The sequence below is a fragment of the Cibotium barometz genome, chromosome 7 (assembly GCF_041138505.1).
Source record: "Cibotium barometz isolate CiBa-2024 chromosome 7, ASM4113850v1, whole genome shotgun sequence".
Lineage (NCBI taxonomy): Eukaryota > Viridiplantae > Streptophyta > Polypodiopsida > Cyatheales > Cibotiaceae > Cibotium > Cibotium barometz.
In genome coordinates this window covers 55,297,111-55,309,645 of record NC_141052.1, presented here as the reverse complement: position 1 = coordinate 55,309,645, position 12,535 = coordinate 55,297,111, and the positions used below count along the sequence as shown (strand labels likewise).

The 12,535-nt window shown below is 46.3% G+C and overlaps 1 pseudogene across 3 annotated transcripts; it reads right to left on the bottom strand.

Annotated features, from left to right (window-relative positions):
• Positions 1-1,392: 1,392 nt before the first annotated feature.
• LOC147637201 (putative TPR repeat-containing protein At2g32450 pseudogene) lies at positions 1,393-4,967 on the bottom strand (annotated as a pseudogene). Of its 3 annotated transcripts, XR_015266348.1 has the most exons (3): positions 2,234-4,967; positions 1,885-2,151; positions 1,393-1,631 (listed from the first exon to the last, which is right to left on the bottom strand). The product of XR_015266348.1 is annotated as a putative TPR repeat-containing protein At2g32450 pseudogene, transcript variant X2 (transcript). The 3 variants fall into 3 exon arrangements; XR_015266347.1 differs by lacking the exon at positions 1,885-2,151 and having other exon boundaries at positions 2,184-4,967; XR_015266349.1 differs by lacking the exon at positions 1,393-1,631 and having other exon boundaries at positions 1,816-4,780; positions 4,882-4,961.
• Positions 4,968-12,535: the final 7,568 nt, after the last annotated feature.

The following is a 12,535-nucleotide window of genomic DNA, read 5'->3' as shown; positions in this document are numbered from 1 at the left end:
TACATCAAATTTTGGAGCATTTATGTTGTACGGATGATTCCCCTGTTGTCATCTTGTCAGATTCTCGGAGTGCCATTGCTTTAGCTCAAAATCCTGTGATACGTGGCCGCTCCAAACACATTGAGGTTCACTATCATTTTGTTCGGGATTGGATTGAGCTTGGTCTTCTTCGACTTGAGTATTGTTCCACTCAGGACAATCTTGCTGACCTCTTCACCAACTGCTCCCTCGAGCTTCTTTGGAGGTCTTTCTTCAGCGTGCTAGAGTTGGTCCGCCCATCTGGCGGCGCTGAAGAGGAGGTGTTGGCATTATCATCTCCAGATTGGCCAGATTTATGAGGCCATGCATTCATCTTATTTTAGATATTTTTCTGCTATTTTTTGTCTATTTTTTAGACATTATTCTTGTATTTTTTGCATAGTCGACCAGCCCACTGTTTTTAGACTGGCCGACCAGCTCTTGTCCAACCTATAAATAGGTGGCTTGGGTTAGCATCATTAGCACATCATTATTCAGCTATTGCTGTTGGTTGTATGCACCTACGGGCAGCCCTCGTGCTCTACTTCAGCAAATAACAAGTTTTCGTTGGAAATATTAAGACCTCCAAGGATGAGAAAAACCACAAACTACGGTTATGGATGGCAAAGCAAGCAAGTTCAAGCTAAACTTGTCAAGATCCCATACAACCCCACAAAAGGTGGTTTGCTCAAGCAGGATTCACAGTAGATATCTAAACCTGCACAGTTCCTGAGTCTTGACCATTTCTAGTTTCCATCCATGTAAGTCCCCCGAGTTATGAACAGAGATGCCTTTGAGAAAAACCACAAACTACCCAACCCTCTGTGGGTTACAGATGGCAAAGCAAGCAAGTTCAAGCTAAACTTGTCAAGATCCCATACAACCCCATAAAAGGTGGTTTGCTCAAGCAGGATTCACAGTAGATATCTATACCTGCACAGTTCCTGAGTCTTGTCCGTTTCTAGTTTCAATAATTCCCATCCATGTAATTCCCTTGAGTTATGAATAGAGATGCCTTTTTGATCATCAAAGACAAACATTGAAAACACAAAGGTCTAAGGAGCATGTTAGCGAAGATCACCTACACACAAAGGATACTGATTGCACAGAAACACCAGAAGTCCCACCAGGCAGAGGTTCACTTGACCTTGTGTGTTCTACACTACATCAATCAACAAGACATGATTCATAATCTACAACACAAGGGTTCTCTATAGGCCTGCCTTCATATTTAGAAGTATTATTTTGAATGACATTTTTCTAAATCATTTTTGTGTGTGGGTGTGTGCACATGCAGGCATGTCTGTGTGAGTGTGTGTGTGTGTGTGTGTGTGAGAGAGAGAGAGAGAGAGAGAGAGAGGGGGACAGATCCTAGGAAGAGAGACGTGAATTCAAAAAGCTTTTAATACTTTAACTGTTTCAAGAAAAGCCGTCGTTCAAAACCATGCAAAAGACAATGTTTGATTTTATAATTTCCTTTTAATTTTTTGCTTAGCAAACAACCGCTCTGTCCAGCCTTTTGCAAAGGCAAGACAGAAAGGTGGCCTTTCCATACCTTCTCCATTTTCTTGTATTGCAGAAGCCAAGAGGAGATGTCTTTTCAGACTATCAAACTGAAATCCAAAAAACACAACTCCACATAAGAACCAAGGTACTGGTGGCTCCCATGCGACAGCAAGTACACAGGGTAATGTGTGCTTAAAATTGAAACAATAAAGCAATGAGAGTTTCCATACAAAACTTCTTCCTCACAAAAATACATATCATCTTTTGAAGAAAAGATGCCCTTATTAGAAGTTTCTTCATTAAAAACATTGGTATATTTGGTTATTTCCCAGAGTTCACAAGAAAGGAGAGTCTACTCACAAAGCGTTAATCCATACAGCCCATCAAGCATAGACTAGACAATGCTATGACATTGCCTCTCACGTCATGAGCACCCAAGAGTAGGTTCAGGGCCAGAATATCTATCATGCATAAACCATTGTACTAAATTTCTATCACTTCTCCTCAGGTGAAGGGCAGACTCAGCTGTGATGAAGGCTAACATTATAGACCACCGCCAACCATATGTAGTCACATGATCATCATTTCAGCTTGATCAAGAATGACTAATATGCAAACTGAATCTACCTGCAAAGAAAGGAATAATTACAAGATGCTACCTTTGCAATATCAAATCCAAGGCCAAAATTAAGGCTGATTATAGCTATACTTCTCCTTTGATATTTGATCATCTGTATGGCACAAATGTTGAGGGCAGTGTTCCTTGCCCATATTTCAGGAGCCACCAATTGAGACTACATGATTGAAGATGGATGCGACGATCTTGAGCTAAAAAACCATAGCTTATCTTTCACGGCTTCTACTTCACTGTTGTACTCCTTAAAGCAATAATCCTCCCTTTTGGCAGACAGAGGTACCTTGCCTTCACTATAGCACAAGGAACACAGGCTGAATTTTGCTGTGACCTCCTTGAACCAAGGTCCAGTAATTGGATAAGCACATATTGCACAAGTCTGACCACCATGCCTCACACGATCACTAGCTTCCAGCTTCACTAAGACATTAAGAATCCCAAAACCCCAGTCAGGATCATCAAAAAGATCCTGAAACTCTGGAAAGGAGATGCTAGCCTGATCATTTTCCCCATGAAGTTCCATCATGTCACTCAACCCTTGTGTTGGTAAGTATACGGCACGCAGCAGCCTCATGTACAAAGAAGCATCTGCCTTGGGGACGTCAGCCTTTATACCATTGGACGATCGCCAAATGAGAGCGTCAAAAGCTGCCCGCTTTCTTTTATCTGGAGGTCCTGCACAGATTGCTGAGACCACAGCAAAAAACATGCCAAGATCAACCCGTCCAGATCCCGCTTGGTCTAGGACAGACAAAATTTTCTCATTGATCGCCTTAACTGCAGCTTGGAATGTGTCAGGTTTCAAAAAATGCAGCAACCTGTGCAGTATTTTCTCCAGCTCATCTTTGCGAGCAGACTTAACAGCTGCAGTACTGCTACCAGAGGATGATGCTGGCATTTTACTCTCAGCAAATTCCTTCCTTACATTGGCAACATCACACCGACTTAATCGTGTGTGCCGTTGAAAATGCCGGACATCCAATGCATATGAAAGCCATTGGCGAGGAGTGGTCTTTTCATTGGCTCGCCGAAAGTGGGAAGCCTCTACCACCAAAACACCAAATTCTGTGCCTTCAGCTAGACTCCTTCCAATGCGATTGGTATTTTCATTTACCCCTTCGATGGCAGCACCGAGTCCTTTGGGCCTTTTCCCAACAAGCTTCAAATGCATGATGGCATCATACAGTTCAACCCTATTAGTCATCTTGAATGCCTCCTTGAAAGCCTTTCTGGCCTCTTCTGTTTCACCTGCCCCCAATAAAGAAACTGCCTTGTTGAGCTGAGCTCGCCAATGGCCAGGTTGCAGAGCCAAAACTTTTGAATACATCTCTGCAGCCCTCTGATACCTTCCTATGTCCTTAAATAATCCACCCAGATTATACAGGGCCTCCATATGGTCAGGCTTGAGATCCAGGGCCTTTTGAAACTCATGGATTGCACGCTCCTCATCTTCCCCAATGGCATGCAAGGTGGATCCCAGGTCACAATGTGCATCAGCAAAGTCGGATTTTAAATTGATGGCCTCCCTGAGTGCTTTTTCGGCAGCTCTGTACTCCCCCACACCATAGAGCGCACTCCCCAGTAGCTTCAATGCTCTGTAATGTTTAGGTAAAAGTATCGCCGCTTCCCTGTAGTGCTCACTTGCACTCAGCAGCATGCCTTCTCCCTCCAGGGCAATGCCCAGGTTCACATGGATCTGAGGCACTAGGTAATTCCACTGGTTGTCTGCAACTTCTGCAGCACTCAACGCCGAAGTGTAGCATTCTCTGGCTTCAGAAAATCTTCCAAGAGAGTACAGTGTATTGCCCAGATGGAAGTGAGGCCTGGCATCGGTGACTTTAACCTCACTAGCCTTCCTGAAGCTGTCAAGAGCCTCCTTATAGAGAGAATGATCAAACAGGGTCCATCCAATGGCCATGTGAGCATCAAATGCCTCCTCAGGTGATGCAGAGTTATCTGCTTTTTGAGTTATTTCTGAAAGCTCTTTATGAAAGTTAGCATAGTCTTGACCCAGCTCTTCCCAGGGCCGTCTGTGGCCGCTCTGGCTCAATGTGATGCTAAGGTCATTAGACCAAGGGACGTCAGACGACCCATCATTCCCACTGGCAAGGGCTTTGCCTTCTCTGAGCTTCTTGGCCATTTTGGTTTCAAGCCGTTTGATGATAATCTGGAGATCCTCAACAAGAAGCCATGTGGAGTCATGGATAATTTTGGAGGGCGCCCATGAGGGCATGTGCTCTTTTCTTCTTGCGAGAGGGACTGATTCGGCCCTCTCGTCTGCTATGGAAGAAGGCATGGCCGTTTCGCTGGAAAGCTCGTCGTCGTCCAGCTGAAGTTTGAGGGCGTCGAAATCGCGGTCCACGTCGCCGGCCCCATCGTCGTAGGTTCGTAGAAGGCCCTCGAAGCTAAGGCCCTGTGGACCGTCGATGAAGTCGCTGTAGGTGCGGAAGACCTCGTCCAGGATGCCTCTGACATGCTGCTCGCTGAATTTCACGCGCGGGTTCACGGCCACCACGAGGGCGCCCATCTCCTCCCTGCTCAGCCGCCCATCCTCGTTCACATCGAAGTGGGCGAAGATCTTGCGAGCCTTCTGCAGGCGGATGCCATCCGCCTCCGACATCGCTGCTAGAGGCCAAGAAAATACTGAAAGAGAGACTCTACAGAAGAGGGCTGCTGCTAAGAAGGAGACACACGTAATCAGAATGAGCTGAGCATATGGATACCTTGAGCTGATTTTGCACTCTGCCCTTCCTGCAGTGGTACTTCCGCCTCCTGTTGATTGACCAGCCTGTGTCGCCGTGGAAACCATTGCGATGTCATGATGCGGACATTTATATACTTTTACTTTTTTATGGGTGTCATGCCAATTTTTGGGTATTTTGGCCTTAAAATAGAGCCTCACAAAATAACGTAAATTATAAAAAATCGGGTATTATTTTTACTAAACTTGTCATTTTGAAGGGTGACTCAGCCCGTCACAAAAATCATCCTTGCTAGTTCTACAATTGCTAGTTTTACACTCGCACATTGTCTGTGGCATTGCCCCCACTTGTGCACAGTTTGCCCCTATGTACACCCCTTCCACGTCATTAGAGCAGATGGTTTTAGAGGAGACTAGTATTGCACCCACACATTGCTGCAGCCGACCAAGGTTCCATAAAAGAACTATTCCCTCTCTACAACCATCTCTCTCTCTCTCTCTCTCTCTCTCTCTCTCTCTCTCTTTTTCACACACACACACACACACATGCACATGACCCTCTTCCTCTCTATGTCACATACACACACTCTCAAATGTTGAAACTCTCTCTCTCTCTCACATGCACACACATATACACACCTGCTCTCTCTCTCTCTCTCTCACATGCACACACATATACACACCTGCTCTCTCTCTCTCTCTCTCTCTCTCTTTCACACACACACACACACACACACATATGCACACACTCCCTCTCTTCTTACACTCTCCCACACATAGAAGCGCTCTCTCTCTCTCTCTCTCACTCACTCACACACACACACACACGTGCGTATGCACACATACACTCACTCTCTCTCTCTCTCTCACGCACACATACACATATGTAAATATATAGTATATACAATATTATGTTTTAGATACATATACTTATACATAGATACATATACTTATACATATATACATGTATTTAAAAATATAAATACAAACATCGACATAATTTAATTAATTTTGATTAAATTTTAATGTGCGGAGATGGGTGATAAGCTGTGGTCACTTTTAAATATATAGGTAGATATATCATACACACATCGAAACACACACACACACACACACACATATATGTATATACATATACATACATACATCCATATGTATATATGTATAAATGTAAATAAAAACACACACACATGTATACACACATATACATATATGTTTTCTATTTAATTTATATTTCTATTTATATTTTATTAAAAGCTACTTTTTATTCTCTATCTCTCACTCTCTTTCACCCTCTCCCTCATTACATCTCTCTCTCTCTCTCTCTCTCTCTCTCTCTCTCTCTCTCTCTCTCTCTCTCAGGCACATTCTACACATAGATGCAGATGTACGCACATGCATGCATATACTCTCTCTCTTTCTCTGATTATGTAGATAGATTGGGAGGCCCAAGGGCATGCCTGGCAGGGGTGTTGATACCCATCTTGTTATATGCTGATGATATTGTTCTAATCTCAGACTCTCCGGAGGGATTATAGAGACACCTGGATGCATTACAGGCTTTCTCTGCAGATAGAGATCTGACAGTGAACCTTGGGAAAACCAAGGTTATGGTGTTTAACAGCACACAAGCATGGGTGACGAGATTAGAGCCTCAGACCGTGTTTCTCCCTGAAGGAGGCAGCATAGCAGCTAGATTAGCTCGAGGGTATGCATCCTTGGGGGCACTTGAGAGGTAGTGTGCACACATACAGTTTCAAGAGCCACGCACCAAATTGTGGCTATTTGATATGCTTGTCACATCGACCCTCCTGCACGGAGCTCCAAATTTGGGGGCCCACTATACATCACAAATCTCAGAGAGGGACATATGAGGGATGGAGGCAAATGGAGAGACCACTGATTATGATGATTGCCCGCATGATTTGGAGCAAATCATCAGTACCACATGAGATTGTTCGGGCTGAGCTGGGTGCCCCACCAGTAGTAACCGAGGCCCTATTCCAGGCAGTTACCTTTTTACGACGGCTATGGGAGCTCCCTCAACAAAGGTACTCCCGATTGGCATTGACCTCATCCATACAGTTGGCAGAGGATGGAGATACTCATTGTTGGTACACTCAGTTGAGATCATGGTTTGACCTACATGGTTTGTGGATAGAGGCACTACCACCCTTTTAGTACAGTCTCGATTGTCCATTTTTGGATCTCACCCACTCAAAGCAAAACCGCGTGATCGGGATGGATATCATCAGAGTGGACACAGAGAGGACATGGACTAGCCCCCTTGAGCCCTTAAGCACGAAAATGGCTCATTACAAGAGCCATTTTCTACACCAGATGATTTTATCACCCACCCAGCGTACATGGATGTACACCTATCACATGGGATACGCTGTGCCATTGGACAGATCCGGACCTCATCACACCAGCTGCTGCGGATTGAGATAGGGCGATATGTGCATCAGATCTTGGATGACCGCATTTGTCAGCTATGCTACCAGGAGCTGAGCAGCATGGTTGATTGTGTCACGCAGGTTCCCACACCTACCACTGAGAGGCTCACTCAGGAGTTGGTAGAGGCGAGAGCGGAGATTGACCGCCTCCGAGCTGCATTACAGATGGCAGAGGCAGCTACTGCAGAGGCACAGCATCTGAGAGAGTCCGACATCCAGCAGGTAGGTTTCTCTTACACGTAAAAGAGTTATAATTAAGGTCCTAAGTTATAAATTTCTTTAAGTAATACCTAATGAGAGACTAATCAATTATTTTAATGCTTTACTTTTTTGCATAGGCTCGGACCGAGGTAGAGAGCTCCAGAGCTGAGGCACAACATCATCAGATTATGGAGCAGATTGCCCAGCACAGGGCAGAGCAGCTGATGCTGCATGTTCGAGAGTATCGTAGATCCTCGGACGTGACAGTGCCTTACCTACCGTTATATCCACGGCCTGTCACAGAGGTTTTTCGACGACCTCTCCCGCAGGATGCACCACCCTTCCTACGTGATGCGTGCTGCTGTTTATGTATCGAGGACATTGATAGTACCTAATGAGAGACTAATCAATTATTTTAATGCTTTACTTTTTTGCGTAGGCTCGGACCGAGGTAGAGAGCTCCAGAGCTGAGGCACAGCATCATCAGATTATGGAGCAGATTGCCCAGCACAGGGCAGAGCAGCTGATGCTGCATGTTCGAGAGTATCGTAGATCCTCGGACGTGACAGTGCCTTACCTACCGTTATATCCACGGCCTGTCATCACAGGTTTTTCGACGACCTCTCCCGCAGGATGCACCACCCTTCCTACGTGATGCGTGCTGCTGTTTATGTATCGAGGACATTGATAGTACAGGAGGATATGCCCTAGGATGTGGACATATTTTCCACTTGCATCACCCAGGAGCTAGTTCGGTTCTCAGTATGCCCATCCTGCCGTGCACGCGTCGACCTAGCGACGTACAGGGTATTGGGCATCGATGATCTTCACCCAGGCCTTGTTCGAGTAGATGCCAGGACTGGCAGGCCTATCGACTTTACATCAGCTATGGACTTGGGACTCGACGCCTTCGACGATAGAGCCCAGGAGCCTGAGGTGCCTCCTGAGATAGAGTGGAGCTCACATGAGTTCGACGCTTACCAGAGAGTCCTACATGAGAGCCAGGTCACAGCATATGAGCACGTGGGTGGTGCTGGCCCTAGTGGCACATGTGATGGTGCTAGCAGCAGTGCTGCTTCTCATGAGCAGCGTGTCCTTACAGCAGAGGAGCTTACACGAGCAGAGTGGCAGACACGCACCATTGCAGATTATAGATTTTGGGTTTACAGACAGAGGCGTCTTGCATTAGCACGACGTAGAGAGAGAGAGAGGGCCATAGCAGCTTTTGGGACTCGTGAGCTCCCGAGTACACCGGCACCAGCTCACGATCCTGCCTTTGAGGCAGACCTCTCCGCAGACATTCGACGACCCCTGCAGCCGGCACAGCCTCCTCGACGTGCACAGCAGCCTCGACGCGCACGTCGACCGGCAGTTAGAGATGACGATTTTGATTGGGTTGCTGTTGATAGTGACTAAACTCAGACTAGCTGGGTTAGCTCACTTACATTGTACTTAGATTTTTGGGCAGTGACTAACCTCAGACTAGCTGGGGTAGCTCATTTTCATTCTGATGTACTTATTTGATGTTTATATCATTATGAGTTTTCTCATTATTGAGTATCATTACATTTTAGTTGATGTTCTTGATTTTATTATATTTTTTAACACTTTGGCTATCATATTGTTTGTTGAAAATCTCTATGCCATCGTACCCAAACATGCTCTGATGGGGACCAAACTTTGCAAGCATGGGGAGGGGACCCACCCCCACATGCTTGCAAAGTTTGGTCACAATCAGAACATGTTTGGATTGGTAATTGGCGCCCAGTGCGGGTTTTTGAAGTCTCTTTGTGCTTAAGAGGCCATGGAAAATCCGGGCCTTCCCCATACCATCGTACCCAAACATGCTCCGATGGGGACCAAACTTTGCAAGCATGTGGGGGTGGGTCCCCCCCACATGCTTGCAAAGTTTGGTCACAATCAGAGCATGTTTGGATTGGTAATTGGTGCCCAGTGCGGGTTTTTCAAGTCTCTTGGTGCTTAAGAGGCCATGGAAAATCCGGGCCTTCCCCATACCATCGTACCCAAACATGCTCCGATGGGGACCAAACTTTGCAAGCATGTGGGGGTGGATCCCCCCCACATGCTTGCAAAGTTTGGTCACAATCAGAGCATGTTTGGATTGGCAATTAGCGCCCAGTACGGGTTTTTCAAGTCTCTTGGTGCTTAAGAGGCCATGGAAAATCCGGGCCTTCCCCATACCATCATACCCAAACATGCTCTGATGGGGACCAAACTTTGCAAGCATGGGGAGGGGACCCACCCCCACATGCTTGCAAAGTTTGGTCACAATCAGAATATGTTTGGATTGGTAATTAGCGCCCAGTGCGGGTTTTTGAAGTCTCTTGGTGCTTAAGAGGCCATGGAAAATCTGGGCCTTCCCCATACCATCGTACCCAAACATGCTCCGCCGGATGGGGACCAAAATTTGCAAGCATGTGGGGGTGGGTCCCACCCACATGCTTACAAAGTTTGGTCACAATCAGAGCATGTTTGGATTGGCAATTGGCGCCCAGTGCGGGTTTTTGAAGTCTCTTGGTGCTTAAGAGGCCATGGAAAATCCGGGCCTTCCCCATACCATCGTACCCAAACATGCTTCGATGGGGACCAAACTTTGCAAGCATGTGGGGGTGGGTTCCCCCCACATGCTTGCAAAGTTTGGTCACAATCAGAGCATGTTTGGATTGGTAATTGGCGCCCAGTGCGGGTTTTTGAAGTCTCTTGGTGCTTAAGAGGCCATGGAAAATCCGGGCCTTCCCCATACCATCGTACCCAAACATGCTCCGATGGGGACCAAACTTTGCAAGCATGTGGGGGTGGGTCCCCCCCACATGCTTGCAAAGTTTGGTCACAATCAGAGCATGTTTGGATTGGCAATTAGCGCCCAGTGCGGGTTTTTCAAGTCTCTTGGTGCTTAAGAGGCCATGGAAAATCCGGGCCTTCCCCATACCATCGTACCCAAACATGCTCTGATGGGGACCAAACTTTGAATGACCAAATCACTGGGATACTAGACTGCACATGCCACCTATAAATCCATAAAAGATAGTCTTAGTTATTGTTTTCTTTAAGATGTTCTAGTGAATTTAGTTTAATTGTAAATGTAAGAAAGCCATAAGTACAACCTGTAGAGCCAATAGAATTGACGTGATGACTTGAACTGTGCGCCACAACCATCCGACCAAACCCATCGCTGGACATGTCTGATCCCACAATCTCCTAAAAAATCGTCATGGAGACGAAAACAGTGTTGCACAAAATGTGCATCATGTGAACGATCATCACTGATATAGAAATGATACTCTCGAATAATGACACGGGTCTCGGGGGTACTCGCTATCCCATCTACATGAGCCTCTGCATGTCGATAGCTAATGTGGACCAAAATAGCAACCTGGTGAGGAAAGCAATACATACGTTTAGGACACAAAAAATCAATTAAGTAATGTAGCTCAAACATAAAACAAATATTACAAAATATAACCATTACCTGCTCTGAGAAGTAATACTCAGATTGTATCTCCTGAAAAGGTGTGAAAGTGTAGTTCTCTGCAAAATCAATCACAGAGACGACCACACCAATAGGAAACTCTGCTAGGCACGCTCGGAACTGACGATCCTGCCACTTGGCACAATGACTGTGCCGTATGTAGGGGTAGATCTGCTCCCTAAATGTGGCTGTGAAGTGACAACGTGGTGTATGTTTGTCCACGAGCTGCAACTTCCTGGACTGTCCACCACTCTGGAGCTGGTGTGTCACATACTCATAACATTGCCATGCCACTATCTCTTGGTCACTTGCATCAAGATCTACAATCTGTAGATGTGCAAGTGAACCACATGATGTGCAATTGCTCTCCACACAAGGCATCCTATGGAACTGGGCATCCTCCGTGCGTGCACACAAAAGAGAGTGGATGAAATCACGTGGACTACGAGGCAACTCTCTATGCCCACTAAGAGAACGGAACACATCATAAAAAAGTTTGAACTCAACATGGTAGCGACAACAACATGTGTCACGCTGACGTGAGTACCTCACAAACCAAGGCTTACACCCCTCAAATGACCTTTGCCCAATTTTAAGCTCTGGATACGAAGCCACAAACTGAGAATACAACTCAGTTTGGGACATTTCAAGAAAGCAAGCACCGTGCTCAATGAACACTCCTCTTGTCACTCTCTTACGCAAAGCTTTCTTGAAAACTGGCGATGCACGACAATTCTCCTCCCAAAAACTTTCTATCAAGGTTCTAGTGGTTTCATCTAGTAGGCGATCATGCCTAGCTACACGACCACTACTCGCCCACATAGCACCAACCTCATTGGCATCTAAACTTTGTCGCCTAATAGACCCAACTCTAAGTGCGTGTGGTGCTATGGAAAGGATGCGAGATGTGGCACTAACCTTACCCTTCATTTGGGAGCTACTTATGGCTGCCACAATAGCCCGTCGAGCAGCCAAAGCGTCCGCAGAGTTCCTCTTCTTGTTAACTATATAGGAATGACGAACACTTTGTAGCACCGCCATGCCAGCTCTCCTCTCTCTTCGACCTCCAATGTCGGAAAGCGCCCTGCAGTTGGCCATGTTGGGCAGATCAATCAAAGCATCAAGCACACATGCCTGTGATGAAGACGTGAGGTCTTTGAAATAGGAATGGAAGATTGCATGGGCACGACGATGTGCCCCTGACTTTGATAGTTCTTTCCTATCCACACGAAGGGCGCCCAAAGGAGGGGGGTGGGTTCTTGTAGAAGAGAGGACTCAAGAAGGGCGGGTTCATGTGGATTATCTAAACTAAGGGGTAGTGGGGGGGAAGAGGGCGAAGGGAGAGGAAGTGGAAGAGGAAGTGGAAGAGGAGGAGCAAGGCTTGGATCATCGCCAATGGAAGGTGTTGCTCGTTGACGTGCTCTCCACTCTCTCTTTCTCTCACGAGCTACCCTTCTCCTCTCCTCCTCTTGAACTTGGTGGATGGGGGGGAGTCTAGTCCTATCACGTTTCCGACTCCTACGACTTTG